Genomic DNA, 23153 nt, shown 5'->3' with positions numbered 1-23153 from the left:
CTGGCCAATTCACTCAACCAGGCACTCACTTAGTTGACTCCTTCTCTAGTTATAGCCTGGCACGCTTGAACACAAATTGCTTTGCTTTGATGTCTAAGCATGCTTCCCCTCCTGAAGGTGGGAGGGAACCCTCTCAAACTACAAGCAGCGTGCATCCATGATGGTGAAAGGTAAAGGTAGAATCCTCTTTTTCTCTAAGTTGATCAGTTGGTGGCAAAGTAGTGTTATGACAGTTCTGTTTGTAACATTTAGATGAAATAAAATGTACAAAAATAAGTTACAAAGGCATGCACAAATTTAGTAAAGCTGGCCCTACCAGCTGTATTTTTTTTAAACTTCGCCAATTTCACAAAGTTCTTGAAGTTTTAAAAATAGCTAGTGAAAAATCCTGAATCAGTTGTTTTTTGGGGGCGAAAAACCTTGCAAAAATAATATTTACAGGATACTTCTTCAAGCATTCACCAACATTCCCACTTCTATTTATCCACTGATTTCCTCACAGAGGCACGTTATGTGACATCTTTTCCTGTTTTATCAGTTCCTACGATGTCACTCCCTGCAGTGTCACAAGTCAAAGATTATGTTTTGTGGTTGAAATCCTGTCCGTCCTTCCCACATCTGCAGGAAATTTAGAATCCACCTCTGATGGTGAACATGAACTTCACAGTAAGCTTTATTGCACTAATTCAGAACAAACAATAAAAATATTTTTTAAAAGGTGTGCATAGGTGCCAATGAAAAGGCATAGTCCCCTCAGCAGCATGCCGCTTGGGATGAAAAATCAGTCCACAAATCATTAATATTTCAACGATTAAGCACTTTTATTATGAGCATGGAATGTTACCAGTAGAGGTGATGAATCCATGAATCAATCTCCAGTAAAGGTTCTGGATCCAGTGAACAGATGAGCAACCTCCGGCCAGGGTCAAAAGTGGGTCAGCGGGGCATCCCTTAGTGGAGGTTGCAGGAGGCAGAAAAACAATGGCAAGTTTAGGGAGGCCCAGAAGAGATTTTGGGGTTCCTTAATGGGACAACCCTAGCATGAGGCAGGCTATTAACAACAGCCTGCAGTCCCTGGGATAATGGGGGATAGGCTGACTGTGACTGTCCTCATATGTTCTGAAATTGCATGTTTGTGTTTGGGTATGCGAATTGTGGATTCAATTTTTAAATCTACCTGTCAGAACTGTAGAGTAAATCCTTTATTTTTGTTCCCCTGCCCCTTCCGACCAGGATTCTGATGAAGAGAGTTGGACTGACTCTGGAGAGTCGCAACAAGCACCAAAAAGGAAACGAAGCAGAGTAAATTTCACTTTTCCAAGTTGGCCAATTCTAAGACATTTCAAGCGCAAAGTGGAGGAGGCTGAAGATGTTGTCACTCAAGAAGATCCCTGCACACTGTGAGATGATTTCATATGAATTATTTCATGTTAATTTACCACATGTTAAGCATTGAATGAAGACCCTGTGCTGTGATTTCAGACGTCCCAGAACTGGCATTTTAAATGAGCGAGATTTCAAAAATCCTCCGGATAAAGTTATGGACTCTGGAATTTTAAGCCTTTCTTGTACATAAAAAAAGTCTGTGTGGTTGTGCACAATCTCAGTTTGCACTGTAGCTTTGAGGTCAGTGGTACACTGTAGATTTGTAGGGATACCCCTTCTCTAGGTTTAAGATCTGGTATTTAGTGATCAAGGTGACGTTGTAAAAGGTGGAGGTGGGCTGGTCTGGCCAGGGCCTCTGAATGGCATGCAGTGCTGTGGCCGAGAAAGTCATGAGTGTGTGTTCTTTCATCCCACATATTGACATTACCTAAACACCTTAACCTAAGGGGCAAAATCTCAGGTTTCAGGATTTCGCCCTTTGATGCAGCTGTAACACGACCTCCCTATAATCCCTACCTGTGCAGGCTTTACCCAATCTAGGAAAGTATCTCACATTTCTCAGCCACTCTAGTACAGAAATGGTTAATATATGTTCAGTTTGTCCTCGGTACATTAACCCTGCTGTTTCTGGTACATGAAGTGAGGCAACCCCTTGCATTACAGTTGAAGTGTTTGCACTCTCCTGTGGTGATCCATTCATTCATTTACATGCGTATTCATTAGTTCTAAATATCATGCCTTAAAAGTCAGCCCTGCCAGCAAGTTACTCTCTTCAAAACTACCAGATGAACATCTCTCCTCCTACACAGACCAAACTTCATATACATCATAGCATTGTGTCTGCACCAAAATATTCGGAACATCAGATATTTTGGTAAATAATCTGGTTTCCTCGTAAGAACCTCTTGCCGTACTATGGATATTTTCACATAGTAACACCTGCCTACAGCACTGGCAGCCTGGAAGAAGGGCCTTGAATGATAAATGTGGGCTGCGCTCAATACATATTCCAGTTTCTCACTTGCCCCCATTCTTTTTCCATAGTGCAACTGTTTGTCCCATAATTGGGTTCCTCCGCCATTCACTCCATCAGCCGCATGATACAACTATCTGTGTCAACAGCCGTTATTTGTGACTCTCTACAACCTGTGGTGGTCCCAGGGAGCCACTTACCCTCACCTCTTCTTGATCCCAAATCCACAGATTGACCATACTAGGGTTAGAATCTCAAACACTCTTCTGTCTGTTCACAAGTCAGTTTGTACATCAAACGTGAGAACAATCTCTTGCTCCTCATCCACACTGACGTTCTCCAAGCCACCTAGGTCCATCTGTTATATGGACATGGGTTATCACAGACTCTCTGGTCTCCATTATTACTCTTATAGGTACATTTGTGCACTTCGGCAAGTCCAACAGACATGCCCGGAGCAGGAAGTCTCACCTGCACAAGAACTAGTGACAGTGTTTTCATTGGTTATGCTGGATTTCTGAGCCTCCTTTCTTGCTGTAAACTAGAGCCGTATTGCGCAGGGCTGTAAAATACATAGAAGTTAAGCCTGCTTCATCAGCAGGATGCGCTAAGGTACATGTGACTGAGGCTGCCTCCTAGTCTGGCTTTGACCTGAGACATTTGGATTGGAGTTGATCTGCCAATGACAAAGACAGCAACATCTTCCCCTTACAGGTCTTTTTGTTCAATTGAATGAATCCTGTTCTAGTCACAGAGACCATCCACCCTTTTTGAGGCTGAACAATGCTACGAATGAGTCTGAGGCACTGGTTGAGTCTGGCTTGAACGAAAAGGTGACAAGCCTACAGGTTCCTGGCTCTGACCGGCTTATAGGCGCTTGAGAGAAAGGTGAACTGGGTGTGAGACCATGCCTTCTCTGGCCTTATTAGACTTTCGGTGGCTTCAGCCAGCCAGGACTCTCTTGATTTCCTGATAAGCCAGTTCACTGCCTCACCCCTGCGTTTATAGTTGGGAACAGAGCACAGGGGTAACAGTAATAGAAATTGTGAAAGAAGTAAGAAACAATGAGGTTCTGGGTTAACCCACAAAAAAAGTAAGAAAAGAGAAACAAAGGGTTCGATGTGATCTAAAGAAAACAAGTGCTTGAAAATAAGTTTTCAACATAAAAGGTAACCTTCATGAGGAAATCATCAATCTAGTGAATGCCATTCAGTTTGAAAAGTTCAGAGAATTGTGTTTGAAAGAAGAGACACTGCAACTGGTTTCCTCAGATTGGTTCCTAGTCTCGATCACATACAGGCAGTTAAATCAGATGAGGATCGCAGAGCAGACTGGAGGGAAACGCTAAAACCGTATTGGGCTCAGTGGTGAAAGTTAACTTGTTTGCAGGATCCAGCAGGAAAGAATAATTTGCTGAAGAAATCCTATACCAGACTCATTTGTCATTGGAGTCCATGCTGAATGTTTGATGCCTTGTCGATCTCAGGCGCAACCCTGTGGGAAAACCAGGCTGTTCGAGTAACCATGACATATCACCTAAGGGTGACTAGATGCAAGCTGGGGCTGCACTTGCTTGAACCCAACTACGACTAAGGTTAGGAGTTGCTGCTAGCCTTACAAAGCCATACACATATATGAGGTTAGAAGGAAGTAAGGTGGAACAGTCGCTTAAGCTGCTCAATGGGGTTTACGCAACTAGGAGCAGTGCAATTTGTTAGCCTGTGCTGCATTAAATGGGCGCACATTAAGGGAGCTAGTCCAGCTCTCTGTCCGCAGTATACTCTATATTTAACGTTCAGGTTGGCCTGCGCTCGGGGATTAGGTCTATTCGGGAACTATAGAACAGAGGCCAAGGAATGTTGAAGGAACGCTGCTAGATGTCTGTGGTACCAACTCAAGTTTCTAGTAGCCCCTAGAAAGGTCAATGCACTGTTAGTATAAAGATGCTCATGATGAACGCCTCCTGCAGTCTTGCACATTTGCAGCTTAAGCTAAAACGTCATGATGGGTCGCCATGACAGGATCGCAGTGATGGCTGTTCTTAGTGACGGCTAACGAAGTAATAGCACATTCGCATGGTGCCATTTTTTCTTGTCACTTCTGGGTCTGGTCGCCCTACGTGGTAGACCAATGCCTTGTCAAGCCCGGGACTGAGAATATTCCTATATTTAACCATTTTCTCAGTACAATGTCAGTACTCTCGAAATTCAGAGATTTCTTTTAATAACATTATAGGTATAATCCTCCTAAAACTCAGTTGTTTCAGGCTTTTTCTTCCTGCCCTTGTGTTTCCAAAATCGATCTCCATTCTCTGCCCTTTAAAGCCTTTGCTTCAAAGCTCCTCAACATGGCATCCGAGTGCTAAGCAGGTGGCGACACATCGTTTCCGTTGTAAACGTGCTGTGTCCACCATGGGTAGCAGGGCACATGCCTTTTATTGAATTTCAAGTGTTCACATAAAAAGCTTCAAATGGCACACTCAGCGTTATCATTTTCCATTTCTGCACTACTCCGAACTTTGTCCAGTCTCCCTTCGAACCTCTCTACTTCTTTAGTCTGGGGTCATCAAGAGTTAACCGTCAGATGATTACATCTGACTGGACCTCAGGTAGGAGGCAAACTGATTCCCTTGGAATTGCGGTCTTTTCTCCATTCACATTTTCGTTAGTATCCCATGGGCAGTAAGGGCCTTATTTATACTTTTTGGTGCAAAACTACACTAGCGCAGTTTTGCACCAAAAAGTTTTACACCAGCTTGCACCATTTTTTAGCACCAGCTGGGCACCATATTTATGGAATGGGGCAAGCCAGTGCAAGGGGGAAGGCTAGCGTAAAAAAAAAATACGTTAGGCAGGTTAGAGTCAAAATAAATGACTAACCAGATTAGCGTCATTTTTTGATGCTAAGGGGCATATTTATATTCTGTTTGCACTGAATTAGCGCCATTTTTTAAAACTCTAATTTGGTGCAAAACTAACTCCATATTTATACTTTGGTGCTAGACCCGTCTAGCGCCAAATGTATGGAGTTAAAGTCATTTTTTGGAAGTGGAAACCTACCTTGCCTTAAAGAGATGCAAGGTTGGCGTTCCAGTGCAAAAAATGACTCTATGGCTTTAACGCCATATTTATACTCCCATGCAAAAATGGTGCAAGTGAGGGAGGAGGGGTCAAAAAATGGAGCAAAGCTTGGTCTGCTCCATTTTTCAAAGCCTGGGTCAGGGCAGGCGTTAGGGGACCTGTGGGCCTATTTCCATGATGGAACGCCATGGAATAAGACCACAGGTGCCCTCCCCAGGCCCCAGGGGCACCCCCACCCACATCAGAGGGACTGCGGATGATGGGGGACCCCATTCCAGGTAAGTACAGGTAAGATTGCATTTTATTTTTGAAAGTGCCATAGGGGGCCCTGAAATGGGCCCCCATACATGACACAGGGTGCAGTGGCCATGCCCAGGGGACCCTTGTCCTCTGTGCTGGCCATTGGGGTGGTGGGCAGGACTCCTGCCTTTTCTAAGGCAGGAGTCAAGTGGCATGGTAGGTATAGCACCATAAAATGACGCTAATCTGGTTAGAGTCATTTGTTTTACTCTAATCTGCCTAAAGTCATTTGTTGGTGCTAAACCCCCTTCTTCTATACCGCCAGCCCCACCCGACTAAAGTCATTTTTTTTTACTCTAGCCTACCCTTTGCACTGGCTTGCACCATTCCATAAATATGGTGCCCGGCTGTTGCACAGAAATGGTGCAAGCCGGTGCTAAACTTTTTGGTGCAAAACTGCATTAGTGCAGTTTTGCACCAAAAAGTATAAATAAGGGCCAATGTTTTGTAAGTTTGCGCCACTTTTGCGTCAAAAAATGACGTTAATGCGGCGCAAAAAAGTATAAATCAAGGCCTTGGATCTAGATGGGTCTAGCACCAAAGTATAAATATGGAGTTAGTTTTGCACCGAATTAGAGTAAAAAAATGACGCTAATTCGGTGAAAACAGAGTATAAATATGCCCTAGAGTATAAATATGCCCCTAAATATGGCGTTAAGGCCATAGAGTCATTTTTTTGCACAGGAACGCCTACGTTGCATCTCATTAAGGCAAGGTAGGTCTCCACTTCCCAAAAATGACTTTAACTCCATAAATTAGGCGCTAGATGGGTCTAGCACCAAAGTATAAATATGGAGTTAGTTTTGCACCGAATTAGAGTTAAAAAAAAATGATGCTAATTCGGTGCAAACAGACTATAAATATGCCCCTAAGTGTCTTCTTTGGCTTTGCTATTTCTTCATCGGCAGAAACAAGTACCTCAGTTCGACTGAAGGGCATTTGCTTAGGTCATTCTCCATAATAAGTAGATGATACGTTTTAGGAAGGCAAAAAGTGATAGGATGCTTTCTCCATTCACATTTCACTGTGGCTGTTTTGTAGATGGCAAGGTATAAATCGTTCAAGATTTCTGCAACAATACCTTCCAAAATCTAAGGGGTACAGTTATGAGCACCTTCTACAGTCTGCAAATACTCCTCAGTCTCGATTGCCTGGGCTGCCTCTTCCGCAGTCCCAATCTCAGATGGTGTGAAAGGTAACCAGTAGGGTTTCCTGTTGAGCCGGGTAAAAATGTTGAAAAGTATGCTCCTTGAGCTGTAATATCAATTACTCAATATGAAGAGGAAGTCTGTATGGAGACTGTTGAAAAGTGAAACCAGGGCTTGTGATCAGTGTGCACCCAGAAACTCTTGCAGTAGAGACACAGGCTAATGGCGACAGCCCCATAAGATCACTATTGCCATCCTCTCTTGATGAGACTACCCTCTCGCAATTACTTCTGCAGCAGTGCAGTTGGGCAGGCAGGCTTGTGGTATTCATCTGATTCATCCTCACTGGCACCTCGTTGCCAACCATTCTGATCAGTGTTGCCAGGCTTGGAAGGATCAGATATGGCATAAGGAACAGCTAGCAGACTGCTATACGAGTGGAAGACAGCGTCCTCTTGCATGAGAGTTCAGCACCCTTTATCAACCTCATGCTGGAAGTGTGACATGTCCGAAGCGCACAATGGTAAGCACTGAACACGGTGCCGACTAAGTGATGAGAAATGTGTTACACTTCAAAAGACTTAAGTTGAACCACCAAGGCTGGATGAATCCACGCTGATGGGATCCTCTACTGGCACGGATCTTGAAAGCTCCCTTGTGCCAAACCCAGTTATGATTTCTTTGCAGGAACTTTCTCTGGTAACTCTGCACAGTGGCCCTATGTTTGGGTAGGAAGCTAGCGTCATAGACCGGTAGCAGTGGCACAACCCAGGACATTGTTTGCACCTACCCTGCTTTGTATTTCCAAGTGGTCTGACCAAGTCTGAGAACCCCTGGTTAATGGAAAGAGGAAGAGTGGACACGTGGACAAAGGCACCTCCTGTGAGTGTTGGTGTGTTTCAGTTACTCCTGTGCCCTAGTTTCAAAGGCAAGTGGGGTTTGCAGAGCGGCTACTATTTAAACTGACTTGTAGGCTGCTGAGTCACCACTGATTGCAGTTAACTAATGGTCATCCATAAGAAGATAGCCTAGCAAGGGAGCACTGCCTGCTTTATCGCTCTCTGCTTAATTATCTACTTAGTATTCTAGAACCGGTTCTTAAAATATTGCCCCTTGTTGCTTAATGATGCAGAGTTTTAAAAAAAAGGCAAGGAAACTGCGGCCTCTGCTCTGTATCGCCCTTGAGGCAGGTCCTTCCAGGAAATGTCTGTCTTCATTATTTGGGTTCAGTGATGCTATCTGTTCTTCTCCTCTACACAGTCCTGAAGATGTACCAGAGGCAACGACGACCGACCATGGACACCAGGCACCCTGCATCCCAGGTAACTCTTAACACGGTAACAAGTACAGCTTTTTTTTTTTTTTTTTAATTACATTTTGCAAAATACACAAAAGAAACATACATAATCACAAACGAGCCCCCACATCGTAGCCACAAAGTACACATGTTACAGTCCTCCTCAGCTTCAGCAGAGTCCCAATTAACAACAAAGGCAATTTACAAATGTTCCCCACAGTATGCATCAGTATCGAGGGACACTACTCCGGACCACCACATCTTGCGTCCAGTCGACATAATCCGCATAATCAGTCCAGGAGTTTTGTCGAATCCGACAGCATATTCACTATATCAACGACAGGGGGGGGGGCAATACAACAAATAGAACAACCAGAGAGGCAGGTGGAGCGCACATCCAGCCAATGTCGGCATATCTCAGTAGCATAGAATCTAACCCAATTGGGAAAGGGTATGAGCAGCCAGCGTGGGCATCATCAATCATTCCACTACACATTCGAGGGCGCCCGATACTCGCTCAGAGGTGCCCAAATATCCCGTGGCCGGGAGCCCTCAGGCATAAGCTCCCAGAAAACCGTCAGCTGATCATGACAAAAGGCAGCATCCCGCAGCCATTCAGATCTCCGTGACACTCGCCCCCTGCCCCAGCACATGGCAACTCTGCGCTTGGCCAAGAGCAAAAGCAAACCTACCAGCCGCCTATGCGGTCCCTGAATCTCATCCACGCACCCAAGCAGCGCAACTCTGGGAGAGACTGGCATCACCGAGACGGTTATCTCAGTAATCGTTTGCAAGACTTCTACCCAGAAAACATAAACTTCCGCACACTCCCACGCCAGGTGCAAAAAGCCCGCATCCGGCGCATGAGAGCGCTCACAGCATGCATCCGCGCGCAAACCCATGGAGTGTAGCCCGCTGGGCGTATAATATAGGCGATGCAAAAATTTAAAATGTAGCAGTCGCAGCCTATAAATTGGGGACAGCACTCTCATATGAGCACAGCAGCTTCTCCACATAGGCTCCTCCACATCTCTCTCCCACACTATCCTAGAAGGCTCTCCAGAGCCGCCTCTCTGTTCCTGCATACAATTATACAATTTTGTAATCAGCTTACTCGGAGACCGCACGCTACACAGCACCTCCAGCGCCCGAAACTCCGGAGGCGCCCCAACCGAGCCAAGGAATCGGTCCCGCAACAAAGCGCGAACCCTAAGAGCATACATGCGCTGGAGCGCCGTCCAATCGCAACCATCCAGAGCCTCAGAAAGGCCAATCAGACGACCATCAACAAGCCAAGCCCCCAATTCCGTCAAGCCCGCATCTCGGAGAAACCCACGCACCCCGCCATCCCGGAACATCTGGGCATCAGCGACCGCCATAACGGGCAACGAGGGAGCCAAAGGCACAGTTACCCCAGACCGCTGCATCGACACCACCCATGCTCTCATTGTACATGCCACCGTATCAATCCCCTTAAATCAAGTCCGAGCCCGGCCCCCAAGCACACGCAGCAAGCCATACGGCCACACAGCATCACTCTCAGGTGCCAAATGTGGCAAATATCGAATTGGATTCAGCCAATAGTACGCAAAGTGCGCCTGCCCACAATTGTAATATAACTCCAGGTCCGGAGCTGCGAGCCTGCCCAACTCAAACGGCAGCGTCAGCCTCTCCCAGGAGACACGAGCCCGACGTCCCGCCCGTACCAAATGAATCAACGCTGAACGCAGACGTTGCAAGAAACCCCGCGTGAGCGGAAGAGGAAGATTTACAAACAAGTACAAAAATTTAGGAAGAACCACCATCTTCACGATGGCAATACGCCCAATTAACGATAGTGGTAACGCACGCGAAGTCTCAACCTTTTCCTCTAGCCACGACATTGCAGCACCATAGTTAGCCATCCATAGTGTATCAGCATCACAGCTCAGCTGAACACCCAAATATCGCACCGGCCCCTCCGCCCAGGCCAAGGGGTATCGAGAATCAAACCGTGGTACACCTGGGGTCAAAGGCAAGACCATCGACTTCGACCAATTGATCGAGATACCAGAGAAAGCGCCAAAGCGCACTATCTCTTCCAATAAGATGTCCAAATTGCGATCAGGGTGCCGCAGAGACACCAGGACAGGTCGCTGACGAAACTGCAAACCTCTATCATTATACTTCTGTCGCAGCCCCGCCGCCAGAGACTCCATCGCCACCGTAAAAAGGAGTGGGGACAGCGGGCACCCCTGGCGAGTGCCACGAGCAACAGGAAATGGGGCCGACACGCACCCATTAAGACACAGCGGTGCAGTACGCAGAGTATACAACAATCTAATCCAATTCACAAACTGCGCTCTGAGTCCCACCCGGGCCAGAAGTGCAAACATATAATCCCAAGCCAGGGAGTCAAAAGCCTTGGCGGCATCGAGAAATACCGCCGCCGCGATATCCTCCGCCCCCAGCGAGCCCGCCACCGCGTAAAATGTACGCAAGCTGTGACATGTGGACCTCCCGGGAACAAATCCCGACTGATCCGGTAGCACCAGTTTGGGGAGAAGCGGCTGCAGACGCACCGCAATCATTTTTTCCAGGATTTTATTATCAATATTAATCATGGAGATCGGGCTATACGAGTCACATCGCGTCGGATCCTTCCCAGGTTTAGGAATCGTTACTATCAAAGCCTCTCGGAGCGAAGCCGGAAGCGACCCAGTCTCCAGCGACTCCGCGTACACCTCCAAAAGGCACGGGGCAAGAATATCCACTTATTCCTTATAGAACGCTGGGGTCAGCCCGTTGACGCCGGGGGACTTGTCACCAGGCAAACTATGAATCGCCGCCGCCACCTCCTCCACTGAGAACGGTACATCCAGGTATGACCTGTGGGCTTCATCAAACCACACCAGCGCAATGTCCTCGAAGTACCTCTGCGCAGCTGCCGCATTCAGGCCCTACGGGGCAGCATAGAGCTGCGCAAAATAGTCCATAAACACTTGCATTACACGGTTCGCTCCCGTCACCTTCTCTCCCTCAGCATCTACAACCTCAGTAACATAATTACTGGCCCAAGGCCTGCGCAGCATATCTGCAAGCGTGTGCCCCGCTCTCTCACCCTCCCCGTAGCGACGAGCCCGCACATGCCTCCCCGTAAAACAGATTTCCCTCAGGGAGTCCTCCTCATATAAGGACACCTCTCGTCGTATCTCTGCAAGTACCTCACCGGACCAGCCCGCAGCCAGGCGCCTCTCCAACTCCGTAAGCCTCCCCTCGATATCAGCCATCTCCCGCCTCAAGGCCCTCACTGTACCATGTTGTTTCGAGAGGCATACACCCCGAATCACTACCTTAAATGCCTCCCATAATGTACCAGCAGACCTCACAGATCCCCGATTCTCAGCAAAAAACTGCTTAATAGCCTCACGCACTTCCTCCCTAAAGGCCACATCACGGAGCGCCCCACAGGGCAACCGCCACATAACTGACCGGCGCAGCTCACCAGGTATCTCCAACTCCAATCTGACCGGCGAATGATCCGATAGAGTGCGAGGGAGATTATCCACCGCTTTCGTCCAAACCTCCACATCCCTGGTGCCCAGCCAGCGATCAATACGAGACCAGCAGCCGTGTACATAATTCAGACACGTACCCTCTCTCGCATCTCCATGCTTCTGCCGCCACAGGTCTACTAACGCGCCACTCTGCATCACCGCCGCCAGAGATTTTGCTGCCGCAATATGCTGCACTCTAGCCGCACTCTCACGATCCATCCTAGCATCCAGAATCACATTAAAATCACCACCCCAGATCACAGCACCAGCACCCAGCGATTCCACCAAACGCCACAGCTCCAGAAAAAACTCTGGATCATCCACATTCGGCCCATATACCGCAACAAGCCGGCAGGCTCTGTCTAGTAGCGTACCACTCAGTAGGACATATCTGCCATTTGGGTCGACAACTACCTCTCGAGTGCGCCACTACAATCCCTTACGAATCAATATGGCCACACCTCGAGCAAATCCCGAGTATGTGGAACAATGAGTCTCACCAACCCACCCAGCTCTCAATCTACCCAGCGCAGCCGCCACCAGGTGCGTCTCCTGCAGCATACAGATGTCAATTTCATGCCGCTTAACATATGCAGCCACCAACCGCGCCTTCCGCCTGTCATTAAGCCCACGCACATTCCACGTCAAACATCGGACCACTGTCACATCATCTCCCACCATCCCTCCCCGCATACAAACAATACCTCACAAGCGAGCGCATCTCCACCTGCCAAAACCTTAAGAGGACAACAACCAGAACTGTTTATAGAACAGTCACCCCGCAGCCCAGAAAATCCCACATCCCCAACCACCCACGCAGGCCCCCCAAACGGGCCCTTTCAGTAACCCTCCCGCCCCACCCACCCCTTATAGCAAAAGCAAAAACTACCAGGACTCATCCCAGGGGCGATAGCCGGCCTAGTAGCTCTCCACCTAATGAGCACTATGGGAGAGGGGCACATGGGCCAATCAGCGAGCTATACACCAGGCGGTCCTGTGCACGAAAGCAGACCCGGACATTCCCCCGCCCCAACCAGTACCATTGGTCCAATCAAGCCGGCTAGTCATTGTCACTTAAGGCGGCTCTCTCCTCTCCCGACTTCCCCGGCTCCGCATCCCCCTGTCTTCTAGGCAATCGCCGGGCAAACCTGGCCGCCTGCTTTGGGTCCGTAAAGTACTGTACCTACCCCTCATGTCGCACCCGCAACTTGGCAGGATACAACAGGGCGAACCCAACTCCAGCCTGACTCAATAACCATTTGGTCGGCAAAAAAGCACGCCTCAGAGCCTGCACACCAGGAGTATAGTCAGGGAAGAAATTGAGTTCCGAGTTCTTGTACACCAGCGGCTTCCTCTCCCTCGCCAGACGAAGAACAGCATCCCGGTCCCGGTAATTCAAGAGGCGCGCTATGATTGGGCGCGGAGGAGTTCCCGGAGGCGGCCGAGGCCCCAAGGACCTGTGCGCCCTCTCCACCAACAGCATCCGAGAGATCTCGCCCGCAAACAGCTCCGACAGCATACCCTCTACAAAATCCTCCATGCGGCCCATGTCAGTAGCCTCCGGCAGCCCCACAATGCGAATATTATTACGGCGTGACCTCGCCTCCAAGTCCTCATTCTTATGCCGTATCACCTCCAGGATGCGCTCCATTTGTGCAATCTGTTCTCTATCTCCCTGGCGTGCTTCTTCCATTTCCGACGTGCGCGACTCCAGAACCTCAAACTTGGAGTCGTGATCATCCACACGGGCTCTAATGCGGTCAAGCTGTACCATCACATGGTCCAGCTTGGCGTCAATACCAGCCAAGCTAGTCTTAAGCTCCAAGAACATAGACCGCACAGACACCTCCGGACTCCCCTCTTCAGTCTCATCAGCACAGGACCGGGAGGTAGAAGCCGTATTCTTCTTTTTCCCACCTTCAAAGGTGAGTTTTGCTTGACGGTGATCAGATTTGCCCATAATTCAGCTCTGCTCGTTAGGGACTCCTGTCCGCGTCAGAGAGGAAGGCAAGATCCAGAGCTATGTGTAGCCGCAATCAGGCAGCTCGTACCCAACCACCCAATTCGCACCACAGGTCCGCCAGCCAGCACCCAGGGCAACAAGCCCGCACCAGAGCTCCCCGCACAACAGGCCAGTCCGAGTCAGCACCGCACTGTACCTTCACCAGCATCAACTCCAACTCAATGAGCCCACGGCGCGCAGGGTCACCTCCAGGTCCCCGCCTCGACCAGTACTCCGACGAGGGGAATGCCCTCCAACTCCAGGCCGTCCGGGACCACCACGGACCAGCCGCCGTCACCAGCACCCGTTTGCCGCTGCCGAGTCTCCGGCATCAGTCTCCAGCGTCCAGCCAGGTGTTACCAAGTACCACTACGCATGGCCTCCTGTTTAAATCTGCCAGGCCATGTCTGGGCACCGCCCTCGGGGTCACTCCTCAGCAGCACACCTCGTCCCACTGGCAGTCCACATACCAGTGTCCAGCATGTGTAGGCCGCCTCGATCCACCAGCCAGCCCCACCTCTCTCAGGGCTGGCCCGCTGGCAGCGCAAATGCAGCCCCACACCTGTCCGTCCTCTCCGCCAGGCCGCCCGGGCCCGGCACCACCCGCAGCCCCAACGCTGCAGAGTCCAAAGGGCCTCAAGGCCCGAGTAGGCTGCTGCATCCACGCGGACTGCGAAGGCAATGACGGCCACGGGGGCCACGGGCCACAGGAGCCACAGGGGCCGCGGCCCGAGGCCCGAACCAGCTGCTGAGCAGGCCTCCCGAACCCCGCCCGCCCACGGTACCACGCGTCTGCCGATATCAGTTCCCCGGAGACTCCCCGCCTTCCGAAGCGCGCGCGTGGGCAGCGGCCCAGAGTCAAGTCCGCCCGCGCGAATCAGGTCTCCGCACCGGCCTCAATCGCGGCGCCCGCCGCATCCGAGCTGTCACTGGGGCTCGCCCGGGGTTCCGCTCAGGTCCGCTCCAGCCAGGATCGCCTACAGGATAAGTAAATAAAATAATCGGCCCGCAGCCCGGCAGAGCCTCACTTAGTGACAGCCATCTTGCCCGGCAGCCAGGCCACACCCCCAACAAGTACAGCTTAACCACACAGAAAGTAAGGAGCACAGCTTAGCCCTACAGGGAGTAAGAATACACCTGAACCCCAGAAGGAATAAGGGATAAACCCAAACCCAAACCCAAGAGGCAACAAGGGATACAGTGTAGCGAACATACAGGATAGACCCGACCTTGCAGAGTAAGGGATACAGCTCAACCCATCAAGAAGTGCAAGGCTTACAGCTTAGTCCCATACAGAGAGTAAGGGATTCAGTCTAACCCCCAGAGGAAGTATATAGAACAGCTTAATCACACAGAGCATAGGTGGTACAGCTGAAGGCAACAGAAGGTAAGGGATCCAGATTAACACTGCAGAGAGAGTAAGGGTTACAGGTGAACCCCCACAGGGAGTAAGGGATACAGCTTAATCTTGTGCAAGCATGTATTGGGTAGATTCAACCCTTACAAAGAAAGGGATACAGCTGAACCAAACAGACTTCAAGGGCTACTGTCTAACCCCACTAAGATTAAGGGGTACAGCCTTAACTCCAGAGAGATAAAGGGGTATAGACTCACCTACAGGATGCAAAGGATACAGCTTAACCCAACAGAGAGAGTCAGGGATCCAATGTAACCCGCAGAGAATATGGCATACACCTTAACCACACTGGGAGTGTAAGAAGTGCCACTAAATTCTACAGAACATAATGGATGTAGCTTAACCCTGCAGAGGGAAATCTTCTGTGAGAAAAATACACACCTTAATTTGCAGCAAATGTATTGGATACAGCTGATCTCCACCTTGTTTAAGGGATATAGCGTAACTCTGCAGAGAGGATGGTGGTACCATTAAAGCCAAAAGAGGGTAAGGGATGCAATTTAAGGGCCTCATTACTAGTCTGGCGGTGGTGGTCGGACCGCTGCACTCCTGGTGGTCCATTCGCCTAATTACGACCATGGCGGGCAGGCCACTGCCAGGAACAAGGTTCCCCACGAGGTGGCGGCGGTCGGAGTTGTGGTCAGCTACTGTGGCGCTGAGTTCAGCACCGACGTGCTCATCACGAGTCCAGTTTCCTCCAGCCTTTTCATGAAGGGGTCCCCGCCATGAAAAGGCTGGCAGAAAGCCAGTGCTGGGGCCACGGGGCCCTGCCCAGCACCCTCGGAATGCACACTGTCTGCTACGGCAGACATTGTGTATTCCAAGGGTGCTTGGGGCACCCTCTGTGTGACGGCATTGGCCTCGGCTCCATGAGGAGCCGAGGCCAATGCCGCTGCACGGTTTCCAATGGGCTGAGCGGCTGAAACCTCCGAATTTGGAGTTTTCCGCCAGTCAGCCCACTGGAAACCTTGTAATTGCCCTGGGGGGAGACCGCCAGCTCTACGGGAGTGTCTTCTTCATGGGGCTGGCCAACCTTGTAATGAGGCCCTAAGTCTGCAAAAAGAATAAGGGGAAGAAGTTTTGTTTTAAAGTGTTAATAATGCAGACACTCTGATGGGTTTTGATTACTGCCGCAACCCAGGCCTCCACAGGCCTGGCGTTGCCTTACTCTGAGAGCAATACATTCACTACCAGAGTTTTTTATAATACATTTGTCAATTAAGACGCAAAACTTGCGTATTTTCTATTGTTTGTCCTTGAAAAAGAACAAACATACAAAAGAAATTCTCATATTACATCAATTGATCTCATTGCAACAGACACACCTCTCAGTGCGGTCCAAGGGCAAAAAAATAAGACGGTATTAAAACATTCATTAGTTGTAATTTATACAAATTATGCACTATTTCCAAATGTGTACCTGATAAAGAGGTGCCTGGTCTCACCAAACCAAGTTTACCTATTGGGGGTAGGGGTACAGTCTAATGCTGTGCGTCTAGTGAATGTACATCACTATCACTACCTCCCTCATCACTCATGTCATGTTTCAGTTGCAGCTGATATACCTGCAGGGGCGACCAAGTACCCCTAAGCCGTGCTTTGACTGGCGTAAGATCTTGAGTCCATTCACTCACTGGGAGAGGACTTCTCCCGCACCACATCACTACTCGCCTTCGACAACGGCCAGGCATTAGCAATACATTTCCTTGTCAGTGCAGGTCGTTCTTTCACGCTACCCAGCAAATCCATTGGGGACTAGGTTCAACTCTCTGATTTCTCATGTTACCTAGCTTTACGAATACATTTTTTCAATAGGCACATGTACCTAGGCACCCCCAACTTGGTGCATGAAGTCTGGCCCTTCCCTACGCCATCTTCAGCACCTAGAATCTCATTGAAGACCATATCTTCTCTGCGCAATCAGGGTATAGTAAATTCTTTGAATACATTTAAATTGAATGTCTGTGTTTACTATTCACAGATACATTCGCCAAAGCAGAGCACCAAGAAATCCACTGCTTACTAGATGTGCCACGTCTAATAAACTGTTACCATCTCCGAAGTGCCCTGGAAATCTCTGAGGGCTTGATACTCCATGCCAAACTATAAAGTTAAAATACTAAGGGGGTCATTACGACCTCTGCAGTCTTTGAAAAAGACCGCCGAGGCCGCGGGAGACAGAATACCGCCATTGCCGGCGGTATTCCTGTCTCCCTATTATGCCATTTCCGCTGGGCCAGCGGACGGTAACAGTGTTACCGTCCGCTGGCCCAGCAGAAATGTCACATCAACATTGCAGCCGGCTTGTAATAGAGCCGGTGGCAATGCTGATGTGCAGCGGGTGCAGTAGCACCCGTCGCGCATTTCACTGCCCGAAATTCGGGCAGTGAAATGCGCGACGGGGCTATGCCTAGGGGCCCCTGCACTGCCCATGCCAAGTGCATGGGCAGTGCAGGGGCCCCCAGGGGCACCCCAAGTCCCCTTACCGCCAGCCTTTCAATGGCGGTGTGTACCGCCACGGACAGGCTGGCGTTTGGGGACTCATACCGCTGCCCTGGGGATTATGAGCGCCAGGCGGAATCCTGGCTGTATAATGGAGGGGCCGGCGGTATGGCCGTGGCAATTCCGCCACGGTCATAATTGCTGGCGGAACACCGCCAGCCTGTTGTCGGTGCTACCGACAACTTACCCCTGGCCGCCAGGGTCGTAATGACCCCCAAAATGTTTGGAGTCTTCCTTCTGTATCAGATATGTTATCATGTTATCAGCTGGGTCTGGTGGCTTAGTGGACTAATGCGTCCACTATAGGGGCCTGTGTTTGACCTCATGGTCACAGGTTCAAATCCCAGCAGGTTCACTCAGCCTTTCATCCAAAATTCTGAGGTCGATAAAATGAGTACCATTGAGTTGGGTAACAATAAACATCTGTTATTCAGCGCCAAGATGCCTGCGGGTGAACGTGCGCTTTACAAATACACATGATATGTTATGTTATATCTGAATAACTGTGGCTCAGCGGCAAAGCATGTTGTGAAATTTTGAAGTGTCTTCAGCATTCTGTAATACAGGAAGATGGCCAATGCCTCAAAGGTTGGATTACCATCACACGTATCTGACCAAGAACTTAAAAGTACCTTCAAGTAGCAGATCTCCCATATTTCTAATATTTAATCTTCTCAATTGGCTACTTACCCTCTGTATGGCTTAGCAGGTGCACCACTCCACAATTATAACACTTGGGGACAGAAACAGAATTTGACAAACTTTTATTAACTATTGTCACATGAGCAGTGTCTCTATATCAAAGCCTCTTCTGGTGTGAAGTTCGAACAATTTTGCCTGAAGCACCATGGGAGCACCTGCATCTTTTCTATCCACAAGTGTGGCAAATTCACTGATCAGACTGAGCTATAAATAATATATAATAGAGCTTAAGGCCTGGAGCTGGGCCCAGGTCCTGCTCGCATGGCAGTATCAGCATAGAGAGCATTTAATTCTGGGCTGTTTCCCTGCCCACACTAGCTTTAGCATTAAGCTGCATATACCATGAAAGAAAAGGGAGGTGAGAACTACCAGGATATTTTGAAACAAGTACAGCAGCTTGTTTCAAAATACTACGGCTATTCTGCTCGCCAGAGACAATGAAAGGTTGATCCATCTTACAATGTGATCAATTTTTTTTAAATTGCTGTGCCATAATTACATCTTATCATCCATGATGAACTTTGATGCACCATTACACCCAAATATTTCGCTGGCATATGCATATCTGCGTGGGTTTAAAGACTGCAGTCTGTTTTTAAATTTACATAGATACTTTATGGCCCAGATGCTGTGACACCAGAAACAGTAATTGTATCATTAATTAAACTATAACATTGGGAGTAGAGTTGAAGATAGATGCCATACCACTCACACCATGGAATTAAGAGTCTAATTATTTTTGACGTTACTTCTCCGTGTTGAAACTTGGGTCTAGGCCTGAGCGTCGTTAGCAGCTGCTGGCCTTCAGATATTTGCTGATGCCTGCAGGTGGAAAGCTGATAACCCTAACTATTCTCCAACCTGCAAGGAAATAACATTACACCTGATCCGCTAACTCCTCTAAGGGTGGGGTTACCCATCACGCCAGTGGTGGTAAAGTTTGGGATGTTGGAGCAGAGAGGTCAGCAGGAGACTCACTGTATGATCAAAGCCCGACACAATGGTGCCATGTTGGATTGGGGCTTTTAGGGTAGTGGAAGCGATCCGGGCACTTGCTCCATCCTTCCCACCCACACAATCACACGATAACCCAGTGGATTAGACAGTCTGCGAGTTTAGGGCTAACAATGGCCCTGGTGGCACCTGGTGCGACTTTGTTGTGCACTCCCTAACGCCCCAGCTCACCCCATGACCTCCTCTTCAGATTTCCTTACTACCATCCAGCAAACATGCCTCTCATCTCTCCATAGACTCTCACATACATTTCATTTGTTTTACAGTGCTGGTAAAGGCTGGCTTTACTAATCCAATCAGCTATCCACATAAAATACAGATCTGTTCTTTACAGCAGGCATATTAACCACATCTGCTACTTTATGGCAAGTCAAAACTACCACTAAACAAAACTCCGATTGCTCTCTCTAGCAGAAACATTTATCACAAGAGTTGTCTAGTTGTCTTGACATTTTTACTGTAGTGCCCCCCTCTAGTCTGCTCCCTTTGTGGCCTCACCGGTCCTAATGCTGGCCTTGTGTGAGTCGACTATGGTGATGCATGGCATCGGGAGGAACAGCCCCCCAGTCAGAAAGGACAAAGAGCAACACCCTGTCACCTTATGCTTGTGTGGAAGTCGTATCGAAGAAGCAAGCTACCTGGAAGCCAAGCTGGCCAGACAAACAGAGTATCAACCTCATTAAGAGGGTCGGGACCTGCAAAAAGCAATTCAGATTTGCGAGTGTAGAGAGCTGAAGTATCTCCTAGGTGCAATAAGATAACATTACTCCTGAGCCACATGCTCAACGACAGTTGAAAGGAGAGTACTGATGGTGCTGGCATGGCAAGGCATAGGTGAGACTCACTATATGACACCTGACACTGGTATGCAATGGAGGCTGGAATGGCATTGGTATTGTATCGTCCACAAATTGCACAAGCCTACACTGCCATGGGCTATAGCGCACAACAGGGATGGGGGCACATGACATATGGTGAGCACATTACTCTAGTCTTTGCAGTGAGCTTAAATGTGTTGACACTTCCAAAGCCTCCATTTGGAAGGAAGCTCCCAGTTACAAATAGGGCTCCCCATTTTTAGGTCTCATGTACCTGATAGCTTTTAGATGTCTGTTTGCAGAAGACCTTTTATCGGCTATACCATGAACGTATAGCAGGTTTAGAGCCTACCCACCGCTTCCATTAGTCAGCTTTGTTGTCACACTAATTTTCTTGATTCTTATTCGCTGGCTTTTCTTCCTCCCCTTGTGTTTGTCCCTCCCTTGAAGCATATCTTCTTTACCTGACTTGTATCCTTCTACTGCTCACTTTTAGAGAACTACTTTTTTCTTTTTCTTAATGCCCTTCATGTTTTCTAGCACTCTCCCTTGTGCGATTTTTCCCCAACAAATACCTGCCTATCTGTTCTCCCTGTTGCTGTTTCTCTAAAGTGTTGCTGTGTCTCACAAGCATTTCCGCTGTGACCCCCCACACTCTGTGTTGTTCTCTCCTTCGAGTGCTGCTTTTCTCCACCTGTGCTCACCTAGCTTTATTTTTATTTTTATTGCCCCCTACACCGTCACTCACTGTTGCTTCCCCCATCTGCTTCTGCTTTGGTCCCCTACCCCATTTGGGAACATACATATTTTTAAGTTGTTTGTTTTGAGGGCCCATAGATTCTATTTACTGACTAATTTGTTTTTTAATTTAATTTACTGCCCGCCATTTTAGATCAATCAGTTGAAAAAAGGAAAATGATGCCTGCATTATTCTGTATGCATGTGTATGAGGTGACGCATGTCCGGGTATACATCATAGGACATGCATGTGCCTAAAACCTGTTGCTGGTACTACTAGCAACAATGGCTGTGTCATGCGCCGTTTTTCTTTCCTTTTGCCAATGTTGCACCGCATCTGCAAAAAGCATTGGCATGGCATCTTTCCAACCTTCATCGGTAGCCTTGTGTGCTCTCAGTTGTTTGGTGACTCATCAGGTTTCCCCAAAAAAGATGCCATGTTTAAAGGGTCACTGATCAGAGGCAATCACTAGCAAGTTACATAGACGGAAAGCTTAGTTCACAAACCCAGCTTCTGCTTTCTGTCACAGTAAACACCATCTTTTTTTTGCTCAACAGGAAAACCTCAGAAGGGATATTGCTTCTGCAAAAAGTGTGATAAATGCACTGGTGTAGACCCATGCAAGACAGTTTTGATTCCTGGCAAAGATTACAAAGTTACTACTGAGCCTCCACTTGGGATGAATGTTAATGACCACGGACTTTGGGTGAGAGATGTACCCACAGGAATGATGCCGCTCTCTCGTCTCAGCAGTCTTATAGCTTTCGGAGAGACAAGCACCGACCCTGCCCATTCAAATCAAAGCTGAGTTGTCTTCTCACTTGGCCATTGTGACCTAGCTCCATGTCATTATTTTTTATCACAAGCATTCCCTCACAATATATGTGTGAGTAATAAAACATATGACTGTGGGATAATGTCTGATGTGTAACAAGTTCTTTACAACCTTGTTCGAAGCTGTAACAATCTTGTTGGAAGTCTGTTGCATCTTTAAATGCTGGCATTTGACTCAATTGGATTAGGATCTACAGGCGAGGAGGACTTACTCACATTTTTGTGCTTTTAAATAAAGAGGATATTCCATGTAGGAATAAAGGTTGTCTCATGGGAAACTGATAATGCTCCCACTTGTCTTATTCTGGCTCATGCCATGATTTTTCTCACCGCAGCAATATACAACCCCACTGATATGCTTCCTGGCTTGGAGAGGAGCAGGTCCCCAATCATAAAGGACAAAAGCAACAGCCTGCCACCACTGTAGAGGTCATCTGGACGAAGTGTGCCACCTAGAAGCCATGCTAGCCAGTTCAGCTAGCTGGAAGCAACAGTGGATCTCAACCTCATTATTTAGGTCGAGGCCCTGCAGAGAATGCTTAAGATTTGTGATGGTGACTTGCAGCACCCCTACCCTACACTGCCTCTGACATTATGGACACCTGTACATATCCATTTCAAGCTTGAGAGGTAAACAAAGATTTGCCTCTTCTCCCAAGACCTTAGAGTAGTGTCTCTTTGATTGAGGCTGGTTGCCCCCGATCTGTAACTCCTTCATCCATTTATCTAACCCTAACATTTCCAAATACATTGCAGTTTTAAGTTGTGATTGGACCATTACAGTCCCTAGTTTCTGCAGCTTGCGAAGCAGTGGGTTCAGTGGGTGCACCTACCACTGATAATGCTGATTGTGACTTCTATCAAGAAAGGATCATGTGAACTGGTGGATGCACTTAGGGTGCTAGCCCAATTCCAGCCCTAGTAGTCCCCCTTGCCTGAACAATGAGTATTTGAACAAGCAGCTAGCCTTACTGCAATTGTGCACACAGCCCCATGATCCAGAACACTGGATTCTTTGTAGGACATTTAACTGGACAGTGAGACTTTCTTGACTTTAAGAACCAGCCATTGGCACCCGTCAGGTAAAAGGGTATAAGAGTATTGTAAAGAAATGGCTCCCTGTTGCAGTTACCCCCCACTTTTTGCCTGATACTGATGCTGGCTTGACTGAGAAGTGTGCTGTGACCCTGCTAACCAGGCCCCAGCACCAGTGTTCTTTCACCTAAAATGTACCATTGTCTCCACAATTGGCACAACCCTGGCACCCAGGTAAGTCCCTTGTAACTGGTACCCCTGGTGCCAAGGGCCCTGATGCCAGGGAAGGTCTCTAAGGGCTGCAGCATGTCTTATGCCACACTAGAGACCCCTCACTCAGCAAAGACACACTGCATGCCAGCTTGTGTGT

At 48.4% G+C, this 23153-nt stretch overlaps 1 long non-coding RNA gene across 1 annotated transcript; it reads left to right on the top strand.

Annotated features, from left to right (window-relative positions):
* The first annotated feature begins 1252 nt into the window (after positions 1 to 1252).
* On the top strand, positions 1253 to 21773 carry LOC138288578 (uncharacterized). The gene is made up of 3 exons (XR_011202471.1): positions 1253 to 1400; positions 8148 to 8209; positions 21472 to 21773. It is a non-coding gene; the product is annotated as an uncharacterized lncRNA (long non-coding RNA).
* The last annotated feature ends 1380 nt before the right edge of the window (positions 21774 to 23153 follow it).

The sequence above is a fragment of the Pleurodeles waltl genome, chromosome 4_1, assembly GCF_031143425.1.
Source record: "Pleurodeles waltl isolate 20211129_DDA chromosome 4_1, aPleWal1.hap1.20221129, whole genome shotgun sequence".
In the NCBI taxonomy this organism is placed as follows: domain Eukaryota; kingdom Metazoa; phylum Chordata; class Amphibia; order Caudata; family Salamandridae; genus Pleurodeles; species Pleurodeles waltl.
The sequence above is the reverse complement of the archived record's forward strand: the minus strand, read 5'-3'. Positions and strand labels throughout refer to the sequence as shown.